This window comes from Octopus bimaculoides, chromosome 5 (genome assembly GCF_001194135.2).
Source record: "Octopus bimaculoides isolate UCB-OBI-ISO-001 chromosome 5, ASM119413v2, whole genome shotgun sequence".
Classification (NCBI taxonomy): Eukaryota; Metazoa; Mollusca; class Cephalopoda; order Octopoda; family Octopodidae; genus Octopus; species Octopus bimaculoides.
The window spans coordinates 30,893,741-30,904,661 of record NC_068985.1 but is presented as its reverse complement, the minus strand read 5'-3'; the positions used below and the strand labels follow the sequence as shown (position 1 = coordinate 30,904,661).

Below are 10,921 nucleotides of genomic sequence, written 5' to 3'. Positions count from 1 at the left end.
TGTGTGTGTGTGTGTGTGTGTGTGTGTTTGTGTGTGTGTTTGTGTGTCTGCGTTTGTTCCCTCAGCATCACTTGACAACTGATGCTGGTGTGTTTATGTCTCCGTAACTTAGCGGTTTGGCAAAAGAGACCGATAGAATAAGTACTAGGCATACAAAGAATAAGTCCTGGGGTCGATTTGCTTGACTAAAGGCGGTGCTCCAGCATGGCCACAGTCAAATGGCTGAAACAAGTAAAAGAGTAATACACATATGCACATATATATACATATATGTCTATCTTTGACATGCACACTCTAATTGTAAACAGTCACCATATTCATGCAAACAGTATATATTTTCTTCTGTTATAATATATATCTTCTGTTATAATATGGTCAGACACTGAGCTGTTTATTGTTCAGAGGACTAAGGAAGTTATTACTTTGCTTGGAAATAGGTGAGAGTTGGTAACAGAAAGGGTATCCAGTCATAGAGAAACCTACCTCAATAAGATTTGTCTCACCCATGCTAGCAGGGAAAAGTAGATTTTAAATCAATGATAATGATGGTGATGCAGATCATAATACTTGAGACTCAGTAGAATATCTTAATACTTTCATGAGAATATTTCTAATGAAATACAATGCCTAGGCATTTCAGTTCATTTTGAAAATAATGACAAATTTGTAGGAATTTTGCAAATTAACTTTATTAATTGATATTCAGAATGCAACTGAGAGGTGTTCTTCAAGAAAATGAGAGAAGGTTTTAATTTAGATATGAACATTTTTAATGGGAGACTTGGCATCATAGATCTAGAAGTAGAATCAGGTGGATTGATATCAAAAGGATTAAGATTAAAAGGGTTAACATTCCGATTGTTAAATGTAATGCTTATTTGCATTCTTTTTAATTAATAATGCATTATCTTGTAGCCTTGAAACAGCTATGATGTGACTGCTTATTTTTAGAATGACATTGTAGATGTGGGAGGCCAGATTTGGCCACTTTAAACACAGAATCAATATTTGGGCCACATGTGACCAGTTGAAATGCTAAAGAGTTAAACTTCTTTGTGATGGAAATTTATATACACAAATTTTCTACCCACAGCCAGCTACTTTACTTACGTTGCTAATAGCATTTGTCTAAACACTTTAAATATGAGTTATATTATCAGTTTGACAGGAATAATAAAACACTTCTTATAAATCACTTGACTATCCTACTTATACTGATTTTTCTCATTAAACTTTTATTGAAATTTAAATATAACCTCCTTGTGAACAATCATGGAAGTGACACATACTTAGTCTTTCTTTCTTTTTTGAACTCATTTTGTTCTTGAACTTACTTCCAATTTTAAAAGACCCATGAAAATTTTTCTTTGATGTTTACTATATGAAAATATCCTTAGACACCACAGGATAATTTTCAATCTTAGCTATGCCTTGTGGATTACAACCCTGACTCTATGCAAAGACCAGATTAACATACAAAAGTTCAAGAAGTCCACAGTTAAAACTGAAGTGGACACCAAATTCATGTGTAACAAAACTGAGCAAGTTATAGTAAAATTGATATAGTGAGCCAAAAGGATATGGTTAAAACAGGATTAGGATTATAAACTGGGGAAGAGCCAGTATGGAAAACATGTGAAAAATACACACACACATATTGTTATTATAACATCCACTCTTTCATGGGTTAGACAGAGTCTATTAAGGTAAATACCCTTTCTGTTGTTAACCCTCACCAGCTAAAAAGTAAGATAATATTTCCCCTGGCTAGATATGTTTTCATGGAATATTGGAAATGAATGACACTATTTGTATGATAGTAACACTTATTTACCACATTTGTGCAATGTCAAGACAAGGAGATGCAAACAAACACATGATGGGTTTCTATCAGTTTCCATCTACCAAATCAACTCACAAGGTTCTGCTCAGCCCAGGACTATAGTAGAAGACACTTGTCCCAAGTGCCATGAAGTGGGTCTGAACCTGAAACCAAGTGGCTTAGAAGCAAAACTTCTTAACTACATAGCTGTAATGGCCACTTGTTGCAAATGCAGGGACAGCCAATAGGAAAGGTGTTGTATTTATGCATCTAATGTAACAATTTGAACCAAAAGTTTATAAAAACAAACAAAAGTAAAATCCTTCTCATCTACATGAAACTACAAACCTTCACGACAAAATGTACTTCAGCAACTAATATATGTTTCAGTGTAAGCAAGGAAATTGTAAACTTCAAGACTCAAACTGTTATAGTGAACACGCAAGTACAAAACTTTCACACCAGCTGACCATGCATTTGCAAAAAAGAGCCACTATAGTACATTATAATACAAAATATCAAAACAAAATAGAAAAGCATTAATTGATAACACTCCTAATCTATCAAGAATTTCACAAAAGCTAAAAAATTAACTATAGAAACTTTATTAATAGCAAAATACAAACTAAAAATCAATATACAGATATAGTATATAGTAATCAGAAGTTTACAGTAAATTTTAAATCTTGATTACATTACCACTTCTATAATCCTTTAGCTGCCACCTACATAACACTCCTACTGAGTACCTCTATTATTATTTCATTTAGAAAGTTGAAAAGGTCTTAAAATGGTAATGGAATTAGGAACATTACTGTTCCATATTAAACATAAAAGGACTTATAAGGAAATATCTTTAATAAATAAGGAAAAATCTTAATAAACATTCAATTTGAATGCAGTCATGCCTTCAATATTACATAAGTTTAAGGCAGCAAGCTGGCAGAACTGTTAGCATGCTGAGCAGTATGCTTAGTAGTATTTTATCCATCTTAACATTCTGAGTTCACATTCCACTGGGGTTGACTTTGCCTTTCATCCTTTCAGGATTGATAAAATAAGTACCAGTCAAACACAGGTTGATGTAATTGACTTGTCCCCTCTGCCAAAATTTCAGGCCTTGTGCCTACAGTAGAAAGGAATATTAAATATGTCTGTGTGTGTTTTCTCCACTAATACCTCCTCTATCACCTACACTTGGTTATGTTGTCTTGAATGAAGGTAGACAATGTACAGCAGAGAGGAGTTCTTACTCTTGCTGGGGAGATGGCAACTGCTCTATATTCTGTAAATTGGTTAGTGAATGATGGAAATGTAGAATAGAAAGAACACTTCAGTCTTGCTGAAGACTAAAAAACCTTTGTAGTGTTAGTGGTACAATACAAAGCACCTAGAACACTCTGTAAGGAAAGGCATCCAGCCAGAGAAATCATGACAAAAATGTGGTTTTCAACTGTCTAAAGTGGAGATTAAAGAACAGAATCACAGTCCTATCCAACCCATGTCAGCATAGACAATAGACACAAAATGATTATACATACAAGTGTGTGTGTGCGTGCGTGTGTGTGTGTGTGTGTGTGTGTGTGTGTGCGTGTGCGTGCGTGTGCGATGGCGTGCGTGCGTGCGTGCGTGTGTGTGTGTGTTCAGCAAGAGTGAGACTTGTCTGGGTTAAGTTCAGGAAGCGTGGGGTGTTGTTATATGGGAAAAGGTTTTCTTTGGAGATGAAAGGGTAGGTCTATGGGGGTTGTGTGGGGGCTGCAATGCTGTATGGGAATGAGACATGGTGTTTGTGGGGGGCAGAGATGGCAATTTTGAGATGGACCAAGAGAGAAATGTATGGAGGGAAACTGTTTGATAAGAGGTGGGCTGAAGACTTGATGGGAATGCTGGGGTTGGGGGAATCGGTGGAATGGCTGACAAGGGCGAATGGAGTGCAGTGGTATGGACATGTTTTGAGGAAGGATGAGGAACATGTTCTGAGGAAGGTGCTTGAGTTTGAGGTAAATGGACCATGAAATCATGATAGACTGAGGAAAACATAGAATGGACATGTGGAGGAGGAGATTGGGAGGGTTGGCTTGAGAAGGGAGAACGCCCAAAACTGGGCAAGATGGCGAGACAGTGTGAGGGCAGTTGCTATGGCACTGAGGTAGATCCGGCCACTCCTGTTAACGGGGACAAAACCTAGATCTAAAACACTGGAGGTTGATGATGATGACATACACGCTTGAATGATGTTTACCAACCACATGGTTCCAGGTTCAATCCCACTGCGTGGTATCTTGGGCGTCTTTTACTATAGCCTCAGGCCAACCAAATGCTGCCATAGGTTGGACAGTTTGACTGAGGGCTGGCAAGCCAGAAGGCTGCTCAAGGCTCCAATCTGATCTGGCAAAGTTTCTACAGCTGGATGCCCTTCCTTACGCCAACCACTCCGAGAGTGTAGTGGGTGCTTTCTATGTTCCACTGGCACAAGGGTCAGTTAGGCAGTACTGGCATCGACCACGCTTGAATGGTGCTTTTTACGTGCCACCAGCATGGGAGCGGAACAGGCGGCACTGGCAACGACTACGCTCGAATGGTGCTTCTTACGTGCAACCTGCAAGGGACCAGTCAGCTGGCACTGGCATCGACCATGCTCGAATGGTGCTTTTTACATGCCACCAGCAAGGGTGACAATCAGGCGGTACTGTCATCGGCCACGGCAACAACTTCACTTGCCTCAACAGGTCTTTCCAAGTGCAGTTTATTGCTCAATGATTGAAGGGTACTCTTAAATGGGCTGGTTATGCTGCACTGGCATCTGCCATGGTTATGGTCTCACTTGGCTTGCTGGGTCTTCTCAAGCATATCATATCTCCAAAGATCTCAGTCACTTGTCATTGCCTTGGTGAGGCCCAACATTTGAAGGTCGTGCTTCACCACCTCATCCCAGGTCTTCCTGGGTCTACCTCTTCCACAGATTCCCTCTACTGCTAGGGTGTGACACTTTTTCACACAGCTGTTCTTATCCATACGCAACACATGACCATACCAGCACAATTGTCTCTCTTGCACACCACATCCGATGCTTCTTATGCCTAACTTTTCTCTCAGGGTGCTTACACTCTGGCGTGTATGCACACTGACATTGCACATCCAGCGGAGCATACTAGATTCATTCTTTGCAAGGTTATGCATGTCCTCAGCAGTCACGGCCCATGTTTCACTGCCATGTAGCATGGATGTTTGTACACATGTGTCATACAGTCTGCCTTTTACTCTGAGCGAGAGGCCCTTTGTCACCAGCAGAAGTAGGAGCTCTCTGAACTTTACCCAGAATATTCTTATTCTAGCAGCTACACTCTCAGAGCATCCACCCACCGCTACTGACTTGGTCACCTAGGTAACAGAAGTTATCAACTGTTTCTAGTTTTTACCCCTGGAATGTGACAGAAGCTGTTTTCTGCACATTTTCAGTGTTTATTGCCCCTGAGCATTTCCCTCATACAAAAACTATCTTGCTACTTAGCCTTCCTTTGATATTGCTGCACCTCTTATGTGTCCATAGTTTACACCAGGCACATCTTATGGAGTTTCTACCTACAACTTTTCTACAGATTGAGCAGGGCCATCTACCTAAAGGAATTTGTGATTTATCTGCCTTCCTACTTATTAAGATTTTGTTTTTTGCTAGATTGACTATCGTGCCCTTCGATTCTAGACCTTGCTTCCACACCTGAAACTTCTCTACTTCTGATAGTAATTCAGCTATTAGAGCAAAGTCATCAGCATAGAGAAGCTCCCAGGGGCATCCTGTTTTGAATTCCTCTATTATTGCCTGGAGGACTATGATGAATAAGATAGAATTGGGCATTTGCATTCTTAACTAGAGCTATAACCAAGAGTTTTCAGTCAGCCAAGCTGTGACAAAATTAGATAAATGAATGAATAAATGACAATAATAAATGAGTAAGAAAGAGAGGGAGAAAGAGGGAGAGTTGGATTGAGGGAAGGGATCTAAAGTTTGTTTTGTTTTTTCTCTAAACATAAAGTGTGGAAGACGAAACTGTGTTTACATAGGCACATAATGAAATAGAATAATGAAATGAAATAATAAGATAATTATGATCTGCGCTGAAAAAAGAGGTTTAGATGTGTGTTAGGTAGAAAAAAAAACATCTTCTGGTTTTCTCTGTTTGGCGATATATGCATGTATATGTGTTTGTACCCCCACCATTGCTTGACAACATGATGTGTTTACGCCCCCGTAACTTAGTGGTTCAGCAAAAGAGCCTGATAGAATAAGTACTAGTCTTACAAAGAATAAATTCTGGGGTCGATGACTGAAACGAATAAAAGAATATATATTTATGTTTGTCTGTATGTGTGTGTGTGTGTGTATGCATTTTACATTTGATGTAATGTTCACATTGCTTAAATAAATGGAGTCGCAGGAAACGATCGTACTGCATTAACTTTGGATATCCTTGTTGCTTATTTTGATTTGTGTGTGTGTGTGTGTGTGTGTGAGTGTGTGTATAACTATAAAGATAGATATGGCCGGTCTTGGCCATAGAGGAGCCATATCTATCTTTATCTATATACTCTACAACTTAGAGTATGCGTCTCTTTCGGATTTACAATTTACTGAGTATATATATATATGTGTGTATATATTGAACAGAAGATTTTAAATGTGTATATATCAAAGCATTAAGGTTAGGTGGTGGTATTAAAATTCCCCTGACCTCTACTACATGTTTGGATTTGTGCTCAAATGAGAGAATACATGTAAATAATTATGTAAAGGACTTAAATAACCATCATTATTATCCAAACAAACCAACCAGTAGGATAAAACCAACAGCTGGATATTAGAAACCTAAATTATTGGTCTTTTGTATAATATTGATTTCTTACAAATTTCCTACACTCTTTGCTATGCAATGAAAATGTCTGTGTAACAGTAAGGTAACTCAGATTATAAATTCATATTGCAATATTCTGACATTATCAATGAGCCTGAGGGTTGTGTTGTAGCTCATGAAGGAATTTATGTAAGAGAGAGGGAAATAAAGAGTGAGACTGCATGTGTTATAAAAGATTGTGAGAGAAGGAGACTAGTAGAAGCAAAAAGATTAACCATGATAGAAAGAGAGAACGATGGTGATAAGATGATATATGAAACAACAGACAAAGAATACACAAAACAAAAAAATAATAAAAAATAAGAGACAAGACAAAAATGGAGGGAAATGAAGGAGTGTCAGACATAAAGCCATATATCTTTAACTTCCACAGCCTGTTATCTAGAGAGATCTGTCAAGAGGTTTTCTAGTACAATTTTATTTCCTATCAGTAAACATAAGCACTTGAGGCAACTGTCGTAATTCATTCAATATATAAATACTACTTAAATAATGTCTTGATATACTTCCTTACTTAATGTAAACACTTAAATTCGATGCCTACAGGAATCAAATTATCTATCTATCTATCTATCTATCTATCTATCTATCTATCTATCTACCTGTATGTGTGCATGCATGCATGCATTGTGTGTGTGTGTGTGTGTGTGCATATATCATCATTTTAATATTAACTTTTCCATGTTTGCATGAATCACATGGAATTTTCTGAGGCTATGAATGGATACCCTTCCAGTTGTCAACTCTTACCTCTTTCCAAGTAAGGTCTTATTTCCACATAGTAATGTTTTCTTGGAAGATTGGAAATGAAGGACATCACTTCTGTGATTATAACACTTGTTTTACAACTATCATGTGATGTCAAAACAAGGAGACACACACACACAGATGCATGTGTGTGCTTACATATGACAGGCTTCTTTCAGTTTCCAACGACCATATCCACTCACAAAGCATTGATTGGTTTCGGCTGTAGTAAAACACACTTGCTCGGTGCTACACAGTGGGACTGAACTCAAAACCAAATACTTAGAAAACCATATAGCTGGGAAGCAAAGTTTTGAACCATACAATCATACATGCATGTATAGGTACAGGCATAGTGATGTGGCTAAGAAGTTTGTATTGCAGCCACAGGGTTCTGGGTTCAATTCCTCTGTATGGCACCTCATGTAAGTGCTTTCTACTATAACCCCATGCAAACAGAAAGCTTTGATTGTGAATTTAGACAGGAACTGAAAGAAACCCATCATGTGCATGTGTGTCTGTGTGCATATGAGCAGCCATGCATTTGTCTCTTTCTCTTGATATTGCACACTAATTGCGAACAAACATTAGCATCATGCAGGTGGTGCAATTCTGTTTGCAATCTTTTGCAAGGACATACCCAAGTCAAACTAAGGGGAAATACTACCTTGCCTGGAAACAGGTCAGAGATGGTAACAAAAAAAGCATCCAGCTATAGAAAATCTACCTCAACGATTCCTGTCTGACCTATGTAAGCACACACTATATATATATACATATATCCATCATCATTATTAACTACTACTACTACTACTACTATTAACATCCATATTCTATGCTGGCATGGGTTGGATGGTTTGACAGGAGCTGGCAAGCTAGAGGATTGCGCCAAGCTCTACTGTCTTCTTTGGCATGGTTTCTAACATTTTTCTTTCATCAATGTAATAATGTCATTAATATTTTTTTAAACTATAAAGCAAAGAGCTGGCAGAATTAATAGCTGGATGAGCAAAATGCTTAGTAACATTTTGTCTGTCTTTACATTCTGAGTTCAAATTCCACTGAGGTTGACTTTGCCTTTCATCCTTTTAGGGTCAATAAGTAGCAGTTGAACACTAGGGCCATTATAATTGATTTACCCTCTCCACTGAAATTGCTGGCCTTGTGCTAAAATTTGAAACCAATATTTTTCTACCATAATATATTCAATCTATAACTGACACAATACTTGTACTGTACCTGGTCACTGACTCTTACATATTATGTGACACTCAAATCTGCCGTTGACAAAATCACTTTTATCAAACAAGACTTGACCATGTATTATAACTACAACGTAATGAAAGAACTTCTCTATAATTGTTTGACCTGGTAGAAATAGCAGTCAAATCTCTCTCAAATTATATCATTCTGTCTTAAAGCTGAAAGTATATTTAGTCTAGATACATTATGTCTGAATAAAAGACAGGATGATGACAACAGCAATACCATTGGCTTAGTTAGAGCCGATCTTTGTCTAAATAACCATACTGCACTACAGTCAACTGCATTATGTACTTGAACCTGTCAACAACTCCTAATTCATATACTGCCATGTTATTCTAATCCTGACATAAATTCCTACAATACTACATAACATCTACCAATGACTACTGTTTAAACAGAAAGGCTTTTCTAGTTGTCAGGCAACATTTTTTCAATTGACATGTTATATGAATGCTACTTTTCTTGTTGAATCCTCTCAACTTATATCATTCAAATAATTGAATACAGTTGCCAAATCTTTTTCCTAAGACTTACATGCAGGGGCCGATGCATTCAAGTTCTGAGTGCTATGACAAGCATTTCAATAGTAGAAACAAAATGATTTTTTTTTTCAACCTTATAAAAATAGAAAGAAAGGAAGTGAATAGTCAGATTCCAGTCAAGCCAACATGATAGCAAAATTCACCTTGGCTCTTTATATGAAACCTTGCTTGAGCAGACATTTGGTTATAAATATTTCAGCTGCAACCATCACTTTCTTTTAGGGATATGGAGAACAACATTATCTATAGTATTCTTTCCTGATGTACTGTAATTGGAGGTAATCTAGATGTTATTACATGGAAAAATGCAAGCACAAAAGTCATATTCTTAAGATTATAAACCTGGAAAAGTACAGGACAAGTTATTACACCTGTAAAAGTATAGAACAAGCTATTAGTTCTAGTAAAGTAAAGAATAAGAAACTTTTTACTTAAAATATTGCGGCAAAGAATGCCAGTTCTTCTAATTTATCACTCTTTACAGTTCTCATCTTTTAAATTTATTGTACAAAACTGTTCGCCTAATTTGTAAGTTTGTCTAATTAGTCACTTTTTTCTGTATTTAAGGTAGTAAATTAGCCAAATTGTATTTAAATAAGTATAGTGTTATTTGTAAACTATAATAAAATAATTTTTAATATTCAAATTTTAATTTTAGCTGCAATATTTTAACTAAAAAGTTTCTTATTCTTTACTTTACTAGAAGTAATAGCTTGTCCTATACTTTTACAGGTGTAATAACTTGTCCTGTACTTTTCCAGGTTTATAGTCTTAAGAATATTACTTTTCATGCTTGCATTTTTCCATGTAATCCATGATTTTTACAGGCATTGCTGTTATAAGATAATTAATAATGTGTCAACTAATAATTTAAGATTTTACTTTATAAAATACTGAAAGATAATATTTCAATTTTTCCATGTAAGTGATGATAATATTTCAATTTTTTTCATGTTTAATTTAAATATATGTTGTGATCGAATTATTTGATATTACCCTTCCACACCAAATTAATGACAGGGATTTTTACCATGTTGTTGGTTGCACCATGGCTCACCAAAAGTTACAAACAACAAGACCCCAAAACCATCAGTTACCAGGCTCACTTTAAGTAACCTAATTTTGCAATATTAGGAGGTCACAGGAATTCATTCAACAAAAAAAAAAAATTCCCAATGATTCCGGGATTAGGAGGGAACCCCGCCACTTCATTTTTTCCAAACCAAAATAAAGGATTTGCAGCATATTAGGAGGTCAGGGTACTTGATTCCATGCAAAAAATCAATTTTTTTTTTTCTAAGTGAAAATTGTGGTGGTGTTAATATAGAAATTGACCATAATGTTGTTGTTATTTAGCCTCAAATAAACCCTGATACTGCAAACGTATCATCAAAGACATTCCAAAGACAGCAAACTGTCTTTTTAGGGATAATCTAGGACATTACATACAATGGGCATGTGATTTAGGTAGGGGGATACTTTGGCTGCTATTTTTAGCGTGTCAAGCGACCAGGTAGAGGCTCTTTCATTGGTTCGATTGCATGATGAAATTTTTTTACACATATATGTAATATGTATATACATCATTGGCAGAAGTTAGAGAGTAAGTCAAAAACTGAGAGTTTCGTGTATTG

General features: G+C 36.6%; 1 protein-coding gene across 2 annotated transcripts in view; it reads right to left on the bottom strand.

Moving 5' to 3' along the window:
* Positions 1-10,921, bottom strand: part of LOC106867861 (sortilin-related receptor) — a 134,489-nt gene that overhangs the window by 69,622 nt on the left and 53,946 nt on the right. The window lies entirely within an intron of this gene.